Raw genomic sequence first — 5436 nt, forward strand, 5'->3', positions numbered from 1 at the left:
GCCCTTTTTTTTGAGCACCTGCCCCTTTAGTGGTCTCTGCACGGCCCTGCCTAAAACCATCCATCCTCTGGTTGAAGAACCTGCTTCTGGAAGGTGAGTAATTGGAGCAAACACACCCACAAACTTCTGACCAGTCACACAATAGTTATCCATGGAGAGGTGGGGTTGAAAAGTTTGTGACAATAAGAGGTGAACGACATGCAGGTTTTGTTATGTAACTGCGACAATGAGAGCCAAGCATGCAGGGCATAGTGGTATTTTTAGAACAATGAACTAAACGTACCAGCAGGGAAGCAAATCAGTGGCTAAATGAAACACACATTTTGATCGTGGAGTTGCCTTGACAACTTCTGATCTAATAGAGGATCTGTGGAGGAATCTAAAGGTCATGTTGCCAAGATGAAGCCAAGAAACCTAAAGCAGTAGAGTCCAAGTGTCAAACTCCAGCCCTCCAGGGTCGGCATCCTTCTGCGATGGGGGTCAGTCAGTGGAGACGCGTGTTGGACTAGAAGTTGCAGGACACCGTATCCAGAGAACTGAACTTTTAAGGCCCCCCACATGCTTCATCTGAAGCCAAACAGTTGACACACAGTCATGGGGTTGTGAACTGTTTGTAATCACACACAACTTTCATACAACTGCTTAGACTCTCTGAGGGAAACCTCTGCCACTTTGGTATACCACTACTACCCACCGGTGTGTCATCCTCTGTAAACTGACATGGAGCTAGCGCCACACTTTGCTGCAGACAGACTCCTCTGTGAACAATGTTACAGTTTCCATCCAGGAGTTAATAACCATTCACCAATCTTAATTTTTTCACAGGAGTTATTTAATTAAGATTTATATGTAATTCCTCATTGCCTCAGGTAAATGTTCCCCAAAAGTATCCACTGTCATGAAGTGTGGTTGGTGGTGGTGAGGAGAGACGCAGAGAACCCAGGTTATGGTGAAGATAATGAATTTAATGATGAAGATAACTCATAGAGTCCAAGTCAGGCAGCACGGCAGGAACAACTAGCACGCAGCTAACAACCGGTAGCAACTGACAGCATCGAACAAGAGCGTCGCAAACCAGGACTTAAACAGTTCTACTGGAAAAACGGACTAAACGGGAGCCAGCACAAACCAGGACTTGCCAGTTCCACTGGAGAGTGCCGACTAGACATAGACAACGACAAGGACCCGACGAGGAACACAGACAACAGGTGGGTTAAAATACACACGGGGTAATTAAGGGAATGAGACACACCTGGGGAGCAATCAACGGGGAGGACAGGACAGAGACTCACAGGGAAACAGGAAAACATAGAAAAACTCAAAAATAAACATACAGAAACACGGAACCTAACATCCACGTCTCCTGCAGATACGAAAACCAGATAGTGGAAGCAGACTAGTTGATGATCAATTGGAAGAGCACTTCTGCATAAAGCACAGCAACGATCCCTCTGATCAGTCAAACTGCATCAGAGTCCATATGGGTTCATGATGTAAAAGACTTAATGCTACCCTGACCTCAGTTAGGATGTTGTTTTCCCAGAAGGATTACGATCAGAGACAGCATCAGTGCTTGTATTCAGGAAGCACATTTTTCACATATTCCATGCCCAACTTTTTATAGACCTTTGGAAAAAGAGCAGAGGTATAAATTGAGTTATGGAGTTAAACTGAAAGGCCTTTGAAGGTGTCTAAGAATAAAACTAAGGTCTTTTCCTCAATCTCAGTCTCTGTTCTCTCAGTGGTTAATTGAAGGAGTTTCAAGATGGATGTTTTTAACAACTTCTTGTATCTATGGATAAAAGTATTCAAACCATTTTATTTGCATTTTGTCACATTATACCCAGAAACCTCAATGTAATTAATTGTGATTTTGTGCCATAGGCCAACACAGAGTTGTACATGGTTGTGAAATGGTTTTCAAAACATTTCTGCAATTTTAATCCAAATTGTGTTTGGATTGATGTTCAGGGTATCTGTACTGCTCAGATGACATTACTAAATCGATCAATTTATTTGTTTAAGACTCAAAATAAACAGTTTTGGCTCAGTTTGAGACCTTAATGCCTTTACTTGGGATTTGGGTGGGAAAACGTCGGGCCAAAAAAAACCAAAAAAAAAAAAACCTTGGTCCTGTGTTCAGATGTTTGCAGTTTGATCACACAATCTGTGACAAACTTCTTTCAGTATTAGGTTTCTAATGAATGCCAGATTTGTGGATTGTGTGACTAACAGATGATCTGTCAACAAATTACTCCACCTGAGCTGCAGATCTCTGTAGTTCCTCCAGATTTACCACACACTCTGTAACTACTTCTCTGATTTAATCCCCTCCTTGCCTGGCTGGTGAGTATAGGTGGAGAAATGTGTCCTGGTGGGTTTGCAGAAGTTTTTTCTCTCCATCTTCAATTGATTTTATGTGGACGTATCAGAGTTAAGAGGGTTAGGTTCAAATCCATGACAGGCAATTTGGAAAAACATGCACAAATTATTTTCAGTTTGCAGTTATAGAAACTGTTGTGTTGGTTTAACCCTGTTGTGGGGGAAAAAAATTGCCAAGCACCAGAGACAGTCTGTCTCCTGAGCAGCTGCAGAAAACAATATCTAACCTCTGTTTCCGAGAGGTTCAATTGGTGAGAGCTCATAAGCATAAAAACATAACGTAACATGACCAACATATTATAAAATATATAATGATGCTTATCCCACCAGGCTAAGCATCATTTGTTCATTTTATTTAGGCATTTTGCACACCAGTAATGGTGACATGATGGAGGATTAAGCTAGGTTTCTAGGAGGGGGGGGGGGACGTTGCGCACCAACTGTGACATTCCTGCACTTTCACATTGGTCTCACCCTGTTACTTCCAAATTATGCTTGTTTCTGCAACTCTAAATTTTTGTAACTTTTAGCATTTTTAACCCAAACATGCTGGGCTGCTGGTGGACTGCCATGCCATAGCGCCCCCTACCAGCGGGCTGAGCAATGACAATGTGAAACATTTAAGAGGCCTGGATTATTTTTGAAGGTACTGTTCTAGTCCAATGTGATTTTTTTTCTATTTTAATTATAACTTTCCACATTCTTTATGTGTATGTTACTTTCTAAAGCTACAAACTGTAAAATCTAAACCTAGACCTAATCAGAATTCATCCTTCAGTCAGAAACAATAATCCTACTTATTTAGCTCATGATTTGTGTAAATATGTGGAACAGAACAAACAGCAACTGTTGCTGCAGGTTGGACATGTTGCCTGCAAGGGGATTCATGTGAAATGAGCCCCACATGTCTGACCTTCATCTAGTTCAGTTATTAAGTACTTTTATAAAATCCCCATGTATTTATAAATTGCCTTATACATAATCTTTTTCACATTTGTCATACAATCAGTTTGTGTGTGAGAGAGACTTGGTTTGCACAGTAACTAAAGCTGTTGCTTTCTTACGTTGTGTAAGACAAGGTGTTCTGTAAATCACACACCAGAGCTCAAAGTAACATGAGCTCAATCATTGGACCAGCATGTGACGTCTCTGCAACACGATAGCATCCAGCTTCGAGTGTCAGGTGGCCTGCAATGGGTACTGATGATAAATGGCCTGAACTTGTACAGCGCTTAGCCACAGTTGCCCTGGAGTGGGCAGACAGACAGTGGCTGTCATGCACTGGCACCACCTAGTCATCTGACCAGCAGCAGGCAGGCTGGCAAACAAGGACAGACATGGATAGAGTGGAGGTTTGGTTACTGGACACACTCCTCCCACCGGCCTATGTGACCGTCGTTCACATAGGCAGGCAAGGTGAAACATAGGTAGTGTTTTATTAGTTTATTGTATGAAAGAAGGCTCAAGACAAAAAAAAAAAAAAAAAAAAACTGGCAAAAAAAGCAGTAAAAACCAAAGGATACAGAAGAGGGTCTGGTTTTTATCAGGAGTATTAACCCTAAATGCATAAAGCAATCAAACCACTTGGGTTTGAGTACTGTAATGCCAGTAAAGATTTTTCAATAGATTATTGATTTTAAATAAGCAACATATTGTTTGACAAGACATGTTTTTTGATCAAATTTAAACAGATGCATATCTATCCAGATGTGCCTATCTCTATGTCCTGGCTGAATAAAAAATTATGTTAAATCTAGAATAAATTTGGTCCAACGCGTTTCTGATTAAATCGGCGTCAGTGTGTTTGTGGATGTGCTCCTGCCACATGAGTTTGTCCTGTTTGCTTTCATCTGCTGCTCCATTTAGGAGCCAGAACTCAGAGATCACATCCTGGTGGATCAAGTTTCATTTGCAAATTGATTTTCTCATAAACCAGAATAGCATAGTAAGTCAATAACAGTAAGCCAATAAGACTGAATAACTCTGTCTTTACTACCAAGACGGACTGAGGAGAATGTGAGGGACTGACTTTATGAGACACAAACACACAATTAGTAGCAGGCTGACTATTGTTGATCATAACTATTTTAGTGTTTTAGGTTATGATAAGCCTGCCCTGACCAGATTTTCTGGGATTTTCTGATGTCCTAATTTCTGATGTCTTAGATCTGTTGTAGTCAACAGACAGCAGCTATTGAACCACTGCAGAATGAGGTAGAGTGTCATGAGGCTAAGAGGCTTTTCTTGCCTCTACTCATGAAAACTGAACTGCACTGCAAAAACATCTCGCCAAGTATTTTTGGTCTAGTTTTTGGTGCAAATATCTTTGTAAACTTGAAATAAGACAAAAAATGACCCATACGTAACTTTACAGGAAAATATGGGAGCTTGTTTTAAGTCAGTAATTCATTGATGAAAAAGTACATCAATTGGCAGAATATTTCACTAAGAAAAATGTCTTGTTATAAGTAAAATAATTTGCCAGTGGAACCAATACTTCATCAATACTAAGGAATTGTTCACTAAAAAAAAGCTTTTGCTAAAAGTTACTTTTTAGTTTCATTTCAAATGTATTAAGATATCTACACAAGAAACTAGACTGAAAACACTTTGAAAGACTTCGTTTTTGCAGTGATCTGCTGTTACTGAACACTTCCTGAAAACGGCCTCTGTCAAACTTGTTCTGTGAAAATAAAAAACTTTAAAGGTCTGAAGTCAAAGTGAGCATCTAATGGGAGGGCATCCCAATGGGAGGGTGAAGATGAGTGGCATGAGGTTAACTGGAACAATCTGAATACTTTTGGTTTTGTACGTCTCCTTATATTTGTAATAAATAGTTACTCAGGGTTATTCTTGGTGTTTCACACGGGAAGGTCATTGCTTCTAAACCATGATATACCAAAGTCTTCATTGTGAATACTGTAACCATAGACTTTCTCTTTAAATAATATCTTAATGCAAACATTACACTTCTTATAAGGTTAATGAAACTTCATTGACAGAGTTGTTACAGATGCCATTGGAATGCAGAAGACAACATTTTTGCTTCCAGCC

Source organism: Poecilia formosa, unplaced genomic scaffold (genome assembly GCF_000485575.1).
Source record: "Poecilia formosa unplaced genomic scaffold, Poecilia_formosa-5.1.2 Scaffold338, whole genome shotgun sequence".
Classification (NCBI taxonomy): Eukaryota; Metazoa; Chordata; class Actinopteri; order Cyprinodontiformes; family Poeciliidae; genus Poecilia; species Poecilia formosa.